Raw genomic sequence first — 15,361 nt, 5'->3', positions numbered from 1 at the left:
TCAACAGGAAAAGATGAAGCCACCAAGAAGGGTTGCTTGTAGAAGTCTCAGTACTTTCCTGATACTTTGTGACGAGTGAACTGTATGGGCTGTTTATGCTGGTCGAAGCTTACTTGTTTAATTATATTTATTTTTAGCATCAGTGAAAGTGTTTTTAATTGTAATTGCTTCTACATTGTCACACTTAGAATAGCTGAACTTTTAATTGAGAGCAAATTTCTATACAATGCGAGTGAGAGACATTATAACTTTAGCTATTGTTAGAAGAATAAAAACATCTTTCTGGGTTTTCTAAAGAATTCATTTTTTTTCTTTTAACTTAAAAGAAAATGTCTGCATCTAACATTGCAACAAGAGTAGAAACTTGGCTTTCATCTACATGGCATATTGAAGTTCCTTTGATATGGCTGTAAGCCTGTATTAATTGTATCTGTGGAAAAAAATAGTAGTAGTAACTTAAGTCAAGCTAAGATTAACAGACAAATATTTGAGCAATGGCTTCTTACCAGATCTAAGAGATTTGGAATATCCCATTTTGCCTGATTGCATTTTAAATGCTCCCAAAAGAGAATTGTCTGGCTTCTACTCCATACAGATTGATTCACTGGTTGATGTTAGCCAACCAGCATGTTCACAGTTGCAGAAGCTCAGAGGAAAAAATACAACACTTGAGCATTCCAAGAATCCTGGGAAGCAAAGTGTACTCAAATGCTGATGCTGCAACTAACATGGGATAGATCAAATCCAGGGCATGGAATATCAACCAGTCCCTGTTCTCCGTAGTAATCTTCCTCCTGGAACAAAAAAACACTGTACAGGGGAATATTGCATGTTGTCTTGGAGTCCTTCTTAAACCAGAAAATGTGAAATTCTTGGTCGATTGGATGAAGTGAAGGTTCTTATAGCAGAGTATACTCAGGAAAAAGTCCTTGCTAGATTAATTGGGGAAGCTGAGAACTTTAATCCTGTTGGACAAACTGATCATGAACAATTTGTTCCAAGGCCTGTAGATTAATTAGGACAAACTCTAGGCCCTTCAAATGAAGATCTTTTAGCTAGTCTTGATGAAAATAATGAATTTGCTTTAAATAATATAACACCTTCAGAAAGCAGATACGGCAGTAGAAGTGGCAATTTTAGTACAGCCTCAGGTTCACTCACTGCAAATGATGAAAATGTTTTGTAACAAGAATTTGGAAATCCTTTGCCTCATTCAGATGAACAAATTTCACCTCCTGTGGAATGTTGATGGCTTTTTAAATTACTTTCCTTTGAAAGATGACTTTCTTCTGGAAGAAGAGATCTAAAGAGAGCTAGAAGTGTTGTCAGTGGTCATGAAGAGAAACATAGATTTAATTACTGAGAGGCTTCTACATACGTCTAGAAGTTCATGTGTTTAATCTTTAAATGGCACTTATGAAAAAGATTATATAAATGAAAGAAGCCTGTAAAAGCTACCAGCAAGCAAAAGACTTCTGAAAGAACAGTATCTACTGGAGGTGAAAATAGTACAAGTAACTTTTCACAGCATACAGACTTAAAGTTCTGCAGATTTCTCTTTGGAAAATACTACCAAAGAAAGATGGAATGATATAGACCTAGTTGAGAGTGGACATAAATTCCAGTGCACTTCTGATAGCAGGCTGCTAACAATGAACCAGTATGTTTTTCAAAAACTGATCCAAAAGCAAATCAGCCAGATAATGATATACAATCCTTTCCTTGTAGAGCAGTAGAGGCATGTTATCTTGATTTAGTTTCTCCACCTTTCACCTATATTTCTGTTCTCCTTGCAAAAAAGCCAATTCTGAAAGATGTCTTATTGTAACTCTTAATGGAAACCTCACAAGCAGCAATGGGTCCAGGGTATAAAGATAAAAATTTCTGATGGTTCAGCTTATCATCAGCAAAATCTACTTTGAGATATTCTAACAAATTTCATTGGATTTTTCAGTGTCTGAAATGAATATATTGAAAAAGATCCCATTTCACATCCAAAGTCAACATTAAAGATGACTAATAGATCTCTGTTTGATGACTATAGAGTTTAATCCTTTTTTCAGTCTAAAGCCACTGTATTAATTCTACAGGATGCAGATGCAAGGCATCTAGAACAATTGAAGAATTGTTTGAATAAATAATGTGTGCAAACTTGTAGATTATATATTAGGAAATGTTTAAGTCAAGATTTCCCCTGAAGGACTGTTGAAAATTAAATTTTTAAGTTAAGTGGTACGCCTTTTTTCTCTCAGGAACAATAGTGGAAAAGTGAGAGGAGGAGATGTCTTAGCAGGTAGGAATTTACCAGTTTGTTTCTTATGGTGATAATATTGAAATAAACTTTTAAACTTTTTTGGCTTGATTTAAAATATTCATGTATTGCTTTCCTTCTGAAAAACCCTCTATCTTCTTGACTGGTGATCTGGGGTAGCAGACTGTCAGAGAATGGATAATAAAGAACAAATCAGCTCATTCTTACACTTTTTTCAAGGATGATTATTTACCTGTTTTTTAAGATAGCTATAGGACACTACCAGCCTCATCTCGAAGTAAAGCAGTTGAGTATATTTAAACAAAGAATCATTGTTTAGATGCAGTCACTTCCAATAACGCCAACTTTAAAACTCAAATATATATTCAGTGTGTAAGTGTAGAGAAATGAAAGATTATCTTCTAAATATTCAGGTGAGGAAAAAAAGTGTATACATAAATGGGATTAAAAGCTATGTACTTATTTAAAAAACCAAAATCAACCCCTCCAAATGTTTCTAACATCACTTACTAACAAAAAAAAAAAAGATTGTAACATACAGGGAATCTACTTTTTGGCATGTTAATCATCACTAATTGTTTTGAACCCACAGCCAACCTTATTCATTAGCTCTTAATGTTTACTAGTCTAACCTTTTCACAATGTAGTCAGATACTTGTGTTCTGAATATGTTGTATATGTATACTTACATTGGCCTTAATTTTGAAATTTTTTTATTTCTGCTTTTAGAATGTATTTTAAAAGAAACAAGCCTAACAAAATATAAATGAAAACTTTTTGGTGGAAACTCTTTAGTCACTTTCAAAGGATAATATACACCTTACTGTGTGTATAGAGTATCAGAAATGGTTTGCTTGCTTTTTTTTTTTTTTTTGGCAAAGAATGTAAAATTGGTAGTTGTAAGAGGAGGGTTTTTTTGATTGGACTGTCAGTATCTTCTTTGGTAGCCTTTTCTTCCTCTAAATAATAGCTGTTAGAGCATGGGAAACTGCTCTAAGAGACTGTTGTTATTGCCTCCCCCCCCATAAGAGGTATCATTTGAGACTCCAAGAGACCTAAAGAAAACTAGAGATAATTTTTTAAGCAAGGTAAAAATGGAGGGAGGTAGAAGAGAGGAAAGCTTTGTAAAGCATGAGCCTTTTTAGGCTTTATTTCATACAGGTAATAAATGTATGAATTCCTGGGTCCCTTCCCTTCCTCTCCTCCCTTTTCTCTCTCAAAAGAAAACCTGAGCAAACCATGACCTTGCAAGTCATCTTTGGGTACTTATTTTCTGAGAGGCTGTACTGAGTCTGGCTGGGACAGAGTTAACTTTCCTCATAGTGTTGTGCTTTGTAGCTAGAATGGTGTTAACATACCAATGTTTTTGCTACTGCTGAGCAGTGCTCACACAGGTGAAGGCTGTCTTTCTAACACCCCTGCCTCCAAAGGCTGGGGATGGACAAGAGATTGGGAGGGGACATAGCCAGGACAGCTGACCCAAACTGACCAAAGGGATATTCCATACCATATGATGTTGTGATCATCAATAAAAGCTAAAAGAAAGGAGGAGGAGGAGGGGCATTGGTTATTAAGGTATTTGTCTTCTGAAGGAACGGCTATGCATACTGAGGTCCTACTTCCCAGGAAGTGGCTGGACATCACCTGCTGATGGGAAGTAGAGAATAAATCTTTTTGTTTCTTTTACTTCTGCGTGCAGCCTTTGCTTTTCTTTATTAAACTGCCTTTATCTTGGCCCACAAGTTTTTTGTCTTATTTTCTTCCCCTGTCCAGAAGAGGAAGGACACCTGGCTGCCAGCCAAGGTCAAGCCACCACAGAGGCTGCTGGAGATTGTGCATGATTTAGAACTGTAACAGAAAAAGCTCTTATCTGGTGAGAGGTTTGATTTCCTTAGACTTCCTTCCATTTGACTGAACAGTCAGCAAGGTTTAATGTTCTTCAGTTATTAGCTATAAAATAGAAGAGTTCAGTTGGAAGGAACCTACAACAATCATCTAGTCCAACTGCCTGACCACTTCAGGGCTGACCAAAAGTTAAAGCATGTTATTAAGGGCATTATCCAAATGCCTCTTAAACACTGACAGACTTGGGGCATCGACCACCTCTCTAGGAAGCCTGTTCCAGTGTTTGACCACCCTCTTGGTAAAGAAGAGTTTCCTAATGTCAAGTCTGAACCTCCTCTGGTGCAGCTTTGAACCATTCCCATGTGTCCTCTCACTGGATACCAGAGAGAAGAGATCAGCACCTCCCTCTCCACTTCCCTTCCTCAGGAAACCGTAGAGAGCAATGAGGTCACCCCTCAGCCTCCTTTTCTCCAAACTAGATAAACCCAGAGTCCTTAGCTGCTCCTCATAGGACATGCCTTCCAGCCCTTTCACCAGCCTCGTTGCCCTCCTCTGGAGGCATTCAAGTACCTTAACATCCTTCTTAAATTGTGGGGCCCAGAACTGCACACAGTACTCAAGGTGAGGCTGCACCACCACTAAATACAGAGGGATCATCACCTCTTTTGACCAGCTGGTTATACCGTGTTTGATGCACCCCAGGATGTGGTTTGCCCTCTTGGCTGCCAGGGCACACTGCTGACTCCCATTGAGTCTGCTGTCAGCGAGCACCCCCAGATCCCTTTCTGCAGGGCTGCTCTCCAGCCACTCCTTTCCTAATTTATACTTGTTCCTGGCATTGCTCCATCCCAGGTGCAGAATCTGGCATTTGTTCTTGTTAAATGCCATGCCATTGATGATTGCCCAATGCTCCAATCTATCTAGATCCCTCTGCAAGGCCTCTTGTCCCTCAAGAGAGTCACCAGCACCTCCTGGTTTAGTATCCTCAACAAACTTGCTAATGGTGCATTCAACTCCTGCATCCAGATCGTTGATAAAAATATTGAACGGAGCTGGCCCTAGAATTGAGCCCTGAGGAACACTGCTGGTGACTGGTCACCAGCCAGATGTAGTCGCATTCACTACAACCCTTTGAGCCCTGTCATTTGGCCAGGTACACCCAGCGCAGTGTGTACCTGCTCATCTCACAGTTGGGCAACTTGCCCAGAAGGATGCTGTGAGGGACAGTATCAAAAGCCTTCCTAAAATCCAGAACAACTACATCCACTGCCCTCCCTTCATCCACTAGATGGATGACATCATAGAAGGATATCAAATTAGTTAAACAGGACTCTCCCTTTGTGAACTCATGTTGACTGTGCCTGATGATCGCATTGTCCTTTAAATGTCTTTTAATAGTACTCAGTATGATCTTCTCCATAATTTTTCCAGGTACTGAGGTGAGACTAACAGGTCTGTAGTTTCCTGGGTCTTCCCTCATGCCCTTCTTGTAAATTGGAGTAACATTGGCTAGCTTACAGTCAGCGAGGACCTCCCCAGACTCCCAAGATCTTTGGTGGGGGTCTTGCTGATCAAGAGAGGTCCTGCTGTCACATCCGCTAGCTCCTTCAGTACTCTGGGATGAATCCCATCAGGCCCCATGGACTTATGAACATTCAGCTGGTCCCTTACAATTTCAGTGTCCAATAAATGGAAAGTCACTGTTCCCGCAGTCGCGGTCCTCCAACTCAGAGGACCAGGCTGCCCAAGGTCTATGAGTATTATTAAAGACTTATTATTAAATGTATTAGCTCTCAAATTGTAGAATAAGGCAGTGGCTAGACCAAAGATGTGATAGGATTCCAAATAAACTAGGCTGGCCAAACCAATTTGAGGATTAGCCTAATCCTTCCAGATACTGATTTGGCCACAGTGATACATATGTTTATAACCCAGCAACTTCTTTCTTGTTGAATGAAGGTAGCGTCCTAAGGAACCAACAGCTAGTTGTAATAATATCATCTTAAAGTACCAGTTAGGAATATTAAAGGATAAAGGACTTCCTAAAGGATGTGCTATATTGGTCCGGTCTAGGACCATTACTGTGATTTCACACTAAAAACAAAATATAATATTTCAGGTCATATCAGAAGGAGACTTTTCACAGGAGTATGGAGTACTATTAGATAGAACATTAAATATAACATTTGGAATGAAATATAGCCCCCTATTTCTTAATATCTTTTGTGTGGAAATTTTTGATTGTACCACTTGAGGTGAATTAAAAACACGTCTGTGCTTAAATATAAAGAACAAAATTAATGAACACTGCATTGGTGTCCTAGTTTTAGCTGGGACAGAGTTTTTAACAGCTAGAAGAGCTCCGTGTTTTGGTTTTACTCAGAGGCTCGCTCTGAGAAGAATGTTGATAGCAAGCTGATGTTTGTGGTTGGACGTGAGACTCCAAGGACTTTTCAGTGTGCTGGAGTGCAGAAGCACGGTGGGATAAGGGGGGAGCATAGCTGGGACAAGGGGGACACGATTCCCCTTGTGATTTGTGGTGGAACTTAAGATTGAGGGCCAAACTGGCCAATTAGTATTCCATATCATGCAGCGTCATGCCCAGTATAAAAGTGAGGGTCAGCCGAGAAGAAGGGCTTTTGCGCTTTGGCTCTTTTGCGCTTTGGCTCTTTTGCACTTGCTGCGCTGTTGCTCTGTTGGTTTTTTTTCTTTCTTTTTTTTTTCTCTCTCTCCCAGTACTCCCACTCTCGGAGTACTCTCTCCCTCTCTGCCCCTCTCTATTTCGGGGCCTCGCGTTCGTCCGGGATTGCAGCTTCGGGACGAGACGGGCTTCGCATACGAGGGGGTGGTGAGCACCTACACTGTGTATTAAATCATCTGTATTAAATCATTCTTCTCTCAACCCACGGGTTTCACGTTTATCCTTTAATTCTCTCCCTCATTCCTGGGGGTGGGGGAGGGGGAGTGACCGGCTGTGTGTGGGGGGGCGGTTCAACCTAACCCATGACAATTGGGTAGAGTCCTACCACCATAAGTGGTTCTATAAGGGGTCTGCAAGGATGCATCACAAGCTGATTCCTTATATACACTTGCACCAGCACCAATCCTATGAGCAGTTGCATGGTGTGCCTCAGCCCTGGCCTTGGGTCCATCCCCTAGCCCAGCTCTGCTGCCCAAAGGTGGCCCCTGAGCACTTGCATTCCAGGATGGCTACAAGACAATGCTGTGGCTGTTTCTTATCACCAGGGGAAACTTCACTCCCTTAGAGGGAGTTGTTCTGTCTCTGGCATTCCTGATTCCAGCCAGCTCAACTCCTTCTGCAGTTTGGCCTTCTTGCCCTCCATGGCAGATCATTCCTTGGTCACAAATTACCACTGCTGAGCAGTTACAATTTGAATTTCCCCTTCACTTGCTAAATAATCTCAAGCAATTCTGTTTAGAATAAAATCTTAATAACTTTAAGCTTTTCTTTGTAGGTAGAGTGATTTACAGTACAGTGTTTTTGAATTATCTGGTATCAAGCAAACTTAAATATATTTACCTGGGAGGAAAGGGCAAAAAGGACTTTAAAAAGTAAATACTACTTCTCATTTCTAATCTAATTCTATTCCTTATCATCCTAGAAGGAATAGAGTGCTAGGAATAATGACAGCAAACTGAAGATTAAGGGCAGCCTGACATCGCAACTCTTTTTTAATCCAACATAAGAGGTAGAAGTTTCCTACAACTCTGCTTCTCATATAAATGTATGTGTAGCAGACGTGTATGTACCAGTGTGTCACTTTTTAATCTTTTATCCTGTCATAGTTTGATGTGGGGGGGGAGGTCCGGGTGGCAGAAGCTGCCCAACAGACCGGACTCCCATCCCCCTTGGGGCTTGAGCCAATCGGCGCCTCTGCGAATTGTCCTATTTACGTCGGGACAAAGGAACCGGAAAGGTGTGCCTTTGCCCGGGAGCAAGGAGAAGGGAGGGGGGCATGGCCGGTGCCCCCCCCCCGGTTAAGGATGGCCCCGACGGAGCCGCTTGGGGAACTCGGGGAGAGCCCCGCTCCTGGGGTGCCCACCGGGCCGAGTTCACCCAGAAAAGACTGAGATCTGAGAGAAACGGCCACACCGATACTAAGGTCAGTGAAGATGGAACGGAACAACGTGTGCCGCGGTTGAGTCCCCCTTGCAAGCGGCCCCTTTGCAGCCAGTCCTCGGTGGAGCAAGCAGAGACCCACTCGCAGCCCGTGGAGGATCCACGTCGAGAAGAGATGCCAGAGCCTGAGCACGGTACGCATCTAGAGTCTGTGGGACAACCCCCGCCGATGGGGAGGTGTTTTGTTAAAGGAGATGCCTGAGCCTGAGACTATTGTGAATCATGGGCACAGGTCGAGGTGCATTTGCGCATTTATGCATTTACGCATCTAAGTCTGTACGGAGACGCATTTAAGGTCGATATGACGACCCAACGCCGGAGCGCATTTAAAGTCAGTATGATGACCCACGCCAGAGCGAGTGGCTACGACTCCTTAAAAGTCCAAGACTGGTAAAGCCCGCACTTGGGGCAATCTGTTGGGGAAGGATTGCCTCCCAGCGGGTAGGACCTCACGCTTTCCCGTGAGTAGGGGATCCACTGGAGCAAGGGACAATGGTGTAAGGACTCCTTTTCCTTTAAGAGAAGCGGCAGTAACAGCATGGAATGAACTGACCTGCACTTCCCCATTCCCTGCCCCCTGCACTGCTGGGGGGAGGAGGTAGAGCCGGCAAGAAGAGGCAAGGGGGGGGGGGTGGTGGTGGTGTTGATTTTAAGTTCTGGCCTTGTTTTCTTGTTATCCTCTCAAGTAACCGTTTTTGTTTGCTTTTCTCTTTGTAGGTAGCTGTTAATAAACTGTTTTGCTTTAAGAAAACAGCCTCTTTTCCCCGGGACCGTGGTTGGTGGGTGCTCCTCTGTTCCCGTCTCGACCCTCAGCTCTTTTATTATATTTTTCTCCTCTCCATTTTACTGGAGTGGGAGAGCTGCGTGGGGTTTAGTTGCCGGATCGGCCTAACCCACGACAATCCTTGAGGAATTTTTCCCTGTTCACATCATGTTTTCTAACAGGGCAAATTGCAACGTGTTCCTGTCAGAATCTGACCTGTTTCTGCTTCTTAGCCTTCTCTTATGGCTGAACAAACACGGTTCTTACATCTTCTCCACAGAGTGGTATATGCCCCAGCCCCATGACCACCTTGGCAGTCATCCGCTGGACTTGCTCCACTATGTCAGTGGCATTTTTGTAGTAGAGAGCCCAAAATGGGACACAGTACTCCACATGCAGTCTCTCAAATGCTGAATACAGAAGAAGGATCACTTTCCTGGACCTGCCTGATACTCTCTAATAGAGCCTGGTATGTGATTGGTCATCTTCATTGCAAGAGCATGCTGCTGACTCATGTTCAACTTGTTGTCCACCAGGGCACACAGGTTTTATTCTGTAAATTTGCCTTCTAACTAGTTGGCCCCTAGCCTACATCGTTGCATGGAGTTATCTGTGCCCAGATGAAGAACTTTGCATTTGCCTTTGCTGAACTTAATGAGGTTTCTATCAGACTATTTCTCCAACCTACTGATGTCCCTGCTCTCTAGTATATTGACTATTTTATCTTTTCCCCTCTCCCTGCCCCAGTTTGGTAGCTTCTCCTCTGCTTTCCTCTTATCCACACAGTCAGTAATCTCTTTGTAGAAGGTAATCAGATTGGTCAGGCATGACTTGCCCTTGGTAAACCCATACTGGCTGTTCTTCTCAATCACCACCTTCTCCTTCATGTGCCTGGATAGTGCTTCAAGGAGGATTTGCTCTAGCCTTCGCAGGGGCTGAGATCAGGCTGCCCAGTCTGTAGTGCCCTGGATCCTCTTCCTTGTCCTCCTTGAAGATGGGTGTGACATTTGCCTTTTTCTAGTCATCAGGAACATCTCCCTGATTTCTGTGACCTTTCCAATATGACAGAGAGTGGCCCTGGAATGACATCAACCAGCTCCCTTCAGCACCCTCAGCTGCATCCTGTCTGGTCCCATGGAGCTGTATACATCTGTAGGGTTAAATACTCCCTAACTGTATCTTTCTTCACAGTAGGTAGTACTACATTTCCACAGACTCTATTAATAGGCTTGGGGAAATGAGGGGCCAGAAAGGTTACTATTAAACCACAAATCTGGCATTTATTGTAAAGAAAAACATAGCAGCCCCAGGACTGCTGGCTTCCTAAACATATGCTTAGATAATTTACCTCCTGGTATCACCTATTAGTGTAGTTGCCCTCGTATAGTTTCTACAAACTAGAAAATACAGTGCTATTAAATAGAAAGTGTATTTAAAGATCCACTTGTAATTTAAAAAATTTTAAAAAAATTATTCAATAAATACATTTCATGAAAACACATGTTATTGTCTGGATCCTTTTACTTACAGATTGAGGATTTCCTCTTGAGTACAAAAATTGATGAGAAATACCTTTGAGCTGACATACCTAAACTGATATACTGCATAAAGTATATGTGCAGCAAGTGCCTAAATAAGATAAATATTATATCTCTTTAAAATGTATGTTAAAATACACAAAAATACTGAAAAAGATTTTACCTTTTATTTCACAAGTTACTAAGAACATATATGTGGTCAGATAAAAAGTTCAACAGACATCAAATTTTTAAATACTGTAATGTGGTCACATTTGGTAGCATAGGCAAAGCCAAAATAGGAGAAAAGCAAATGTCTTAGCTAGAGGGTCTGTTGCTTATCATAAAAGTGTTACCGAAAATCTGGAATAAAAAACTTATCAACACCAATGGGATGTAGATAAGCAGACACTTCTTTATTGCGGCGCCGGGTGCACGGGGGATATCTCCTCCTAGCGTGCGCACCTTGCACTGAAATCAAACTTCTTATATAGAGCTGACATATGCATATTCATTAGGTATTCATGCATAAATTTCCAAAAATCATTAGCATATTCTCCTCCCATTTCCGATTCTACGCAATCAAAGTTAGAATCATCTAGAAATGAGTCTGGGGTGCAATATAGGTAGGTGGTCTGTGATTCGGTGGTCGCGATCTCCCCCTGCCGGAATTACCTTTTGCTTAAGTTCACGGTTTCTGGCAGGTACCCACAGACCATTACGAAACCGTTATGGTTGGCTTTCCCCATCTTCATTAATCTAGACCTTGATAGCTACATGCATTCCTCTAGTTCTATATAGGTATCATAAATCAATTTACAAATCAACTTGTGCTTTGTACTACATGTTACTACATGTTCTTACTAGATGATTCTGACCGATCCCTTTGGTCCTGGTACAGGACTTTACAGGAGTTCCGTAGCAGCAGTTTCATAGCAGCATGCGTTTACTATACGAGTATACTTTTCATTAAAAGATTTCTTATACTTCTATATTATTAAAATCAACTACTAACTAGTTTATAATTAAAACTATTGATCAAACATTAATTACCAAAAATTCTAAGTATCAGTAACAGCATCGTGGCTGGAAAAATGATCTATAAAAGCTGCTTGCAAATTGTAATAAACGTCTCTGGGATCACATCTACGGAGTCCATGCGTTAACCTGCTGCAGGTGTCCAGAGCTGACGCAAAAAACTAAGAGCTGTGTGTGCAGCTTTGCACAGCAGCCCCTGGGCAGCAAATGGCAGTGCAGGCATCCACAGTGCAACCCAGGAAGGGCACCGCTTTGGTATGAGTTATTTGCCAGAAGGATGAATGGTGGGATGAGCATCCTTGTTCCTCTGGTGAGGACAAGTGGACAGAGGGGTTGGAGGATGTGTGGCAACAGCGTTTCCCTCTGGCCATTAGTGATTCACAAAGCAAAAGGGCCCCCCAGGGGATGCTCCAGCACACTATCTCAGTGCACGATTTTATACAGCCTAAATTGCAAGGTTTAACAAAAACATATCAGCAAAAGCCAGGAGAAAGGCTAGCACGCTGACTATTGTGAATATTGGACTTTGGAGGAAATAATATACATTTAAAACCTAAAGAATTAAAGTGCTTGGAAGTCATCTTGCAAATCCCTATGATTACCCAGCAGCTGAGAGAAGCACAGGGTAATTTATCCTGTGGATACTAAAAGGCTAGAAGCAGAAATTTTCCAGCTACTGCAGCATCCTGTGAAAGTTCTTTTTCCCATGCAGGCTAGCTGAGAAACAGTTTGAGGTTTTTGTAAACTAAGACTTTATCTTGCACCTGTAGCTTGTTATGCAGTCTTGTTTATGGCACACTGGGAAAGTTGTTTTGAAATGGGTGTTGTAGCATTTAGCCAATCACTCTGGGAGGTGGATGGTCAAGCGACCAATTGCCTTGGCCATCCTTGTGAACCATGTTATATATATATACGGATTTGTAATTAATAAACGGCTGATACTGCTGCCAAGGCTGCTGCTGCTGTTGGCGTTGGCATTTTCTCCTGCATCTGAATTCTGTGTCGTTCTTCTCTCCGTCCCCGGCACGACAGCGACATTTGGTGACCCCGACGTGATACAACCGCAACTGAATTTAGAAGGTACGCGCTCCCCCCCGAGGCTCCGGGGACAAAACTCTAGACTGAGAAGATGGGGCAAAGCTCCGTGAAAGAAAGCACGATATTTTCTGCCTTCAAAAATGTGATAACGATCGCGGGAGCTGACATAAGTGATGAAGCTCTCTGTGAATTGCTAAATTGGGCAGCAGAACATGAGTTTGTAGCTGATCCGGACACTGCCCTTAACCCAGAAGCTTGGGAACTGTTAGGGGATAAGTTATTTCATGAGATCATGCTTGGAGATAAGAGCGTACTTGACCTGCTATGTACGTGGTGGTCCCTATACGGTATAATGCGGAAGTGGACAGCAGGAAGAGAAAGAAAAGAATTACCGGGCTCTGACGAATCTGCGGGCGAAGGCTCTGAAGGGGACGATGAGTTATTTGAGGGATCACTGACCCCGGACAGCACAGGCAGCGTACCCGCCGCGTCTCCGCTGCCCTCGGGCACTGAGAGACTCGCGGGGACTGCGCGGAGGTCCTACCCCTCCCCGCGGGATTATGTTCCACCTGAGTACCCCTCACCAGTGGAACAGTTAGCAAAACTAACCGGTCAAAGCAAAGCGTTGGAGCGTCCCCCACCCTCCGCCCCAGCGGCCCCCCCCTCCTCCTCCGCGCTACGGCCGCCCGTACAGCCGGCTGCTTCAGTGCCTGCAGCGGGATCTGTCCTTCCTACGGCTCCGCCATTGCCGCAGTCAGGCACGGCAGCCGGGGTTCTACCGCAACCGGGAGGGGCAGGAGGTATCACGGCGGCCTCGGCTCCGGCGCCTTTGTGTCCCGCGCCAGCATCCGCGCATTTCCCGGAGCAAACGGCGCAGACGCCGGTGGCGGATTTCTCGGCACACCAGCGTACGGCGCTTTTGCGGGAAATACTACAGCAACTAGTGGTGCTGACGGAGGCGGTGAGACAGGCGCCGAGTGCGGCGCCGGCAGCCCCCGCGACGGCGGCCCCGGAAGTGGCACCGAGTGCGGCGCCGGCGGCACCGAGTGCGGCGCTGGCAGCCCCGGCGGCGGCGCCTGCACGGACAGTGATGCCGCCGCAAGCCGCAGCGCCCCAGGCTGCATTGCCGTGCGTGGCTCCGCAACCGTCCACAGCCTCCGCCGCTACACCGCCCGCTGGCCCGGCGCCTGTGCCCTGCCAGCCTTCCTCATCCGTGAGGCCCGACGAGGCAAGCAGTGTTACTGCGGACTCGCTTACTACACTGCGGGAAACTGTGGCGGTGGTCAGACATCGGCAACCAGTAACACAGCTGGCCTACAACCGTCCTTGGACGATTCCCGAATGTAGTGTGACTGTGCGTCCAAAAAATTCAAAGCAGTTTTGGGAATCAGTCAAGAGGCGGGCTCTGGAGGTTGGGGACTGGGATTTAATAGAGAAAGTCGGGATGCCTAAAGATGAAAAGGGACCTGAGCGGGTTATTATAGTGCCTCAAAGTGCTGTGCAGGTAGATCAAGGTGGTAGTGAACCCACAGAGGGTATCATCCAAGCCTTTCCTGTACAGAAAGCTCTTCCTAACTCAGGTCAGTCTGACACACATGAAGTTATCGCTTGGAAAGTGGCCCAAGATTTGCAATCCAAAGTGGCACAATATGGGCTAGGGTCTCCTGAAGTCATGCAGATTATTAGAGTGCTGAATACTGACCTGCTCCCTCCATTTGATATTAAGCATTTAGGTCAGGTGATACGGGGATAGGTATAGGAGTAGGCATAAGACTATATTAGCTATTATTTCTATGGATAGGCATAAGAATAGGCATAAGACTCTGGGAAATACATAGCTCTGTGAAATAGCTCTGTGAATTGTTAGAAGTTATCAAATACTAATCCCTGCTTTGAAACACTAACTACCCGAAAAGAAGGCCGGTAAGAGAGACAAAATAAATGATGGCAAGGTTGTAACTCGTGACCCATAGGGAGAAAAATAGACAAAGAGGAGAGATAAGGACTAACAAGAACTAACATTTGTCTTCAAGGTCTATGAGTCGGTGGTCGCGATCTCCCCCTGCCGGAATTACATTTTGCTTAAGTTCACGGTTTCTGGTAATTACCTCATGGTTTCTTGGCAAGTACCCATAACTCGTTAAGGCTGGCCTTCTTCATTCTCATTAACCCAAACCTTGATAGCTACATGCATTCTTCTAGTTCTATGTAAGTATCATAAATCAATTGGTAGGTCAACTTGTACTTGTTATCTAATTTCTACATGATTCTAACTTATCCCTTTGGTCTTGGTACAGGATTATACAAAGACTTTCATAGCAGCATCTGGTTCGGTACGAGCATACTTTTCATTGAAATATTTCTTATAGCTTTATATTATTAAAATGAATTGCAAACTATATTAATTACAAACTATTGATTAAATTCTGATTACTAAAATTCTAAGTATCAGTAACATTTCCCCCCTTTGAAAGTGTTGAAAACTATTTCAATACTTTCACCACTTTTATCTTTACTGCTTAGCACTTATTCATTATCATTTTCAAAGCTAAGATTCGTTTCAGCATAATTTGGTGGTGAAATTTAGTCTGGTGGAATAGTAGGTAACTCTCTCATGATTCTGCGACTGATTGCAATTCTATTAGCAAACTGTTTCTTCAAACAAGTATATAACAGCATGATCATCAGGAAGACAATTAGCAACAGAAACAGAGTTTTAATCAAAGATTGGATCCCAGAGCTTAGAT

At 43.5% G+C, this 15,361-nt stretch overlaps 1 pseudogene; it reads left to right on the top strand.

Annotated features, from left to right (window-relative positions):
* The first annotated feature begins 281 nt into the window (after nt 1–281).
* LOC147526268 (recQ-mediated genome instability protein 1-like) lies at nt 282–2,141 on the top strand (annotated as a pseudogene).
* Nucleotides 2,142–15,361: the final 13,220 nt, after the last annotated feature.

The sequence above is a fragment of the Tauraco erythrolophus genome, chromosome W (genome assembly GCF_009769465.1).
Source record: "Tauraco erythrolophus isolate bTauEry1 chromosome W, bTauEry1.pri, whole genome shotgun sequence".
Lineage (NCBI taxonomy): Eukaryota > Metazoa > Chordata > Aves > Musophagiformes > Musophagidae > Tauraco > Tauraco erythrolophus.
Note: the sequence above shows the minus strand (reverse complement) of the source record. Positions and strands in the feature narration are given on the sequence as shown.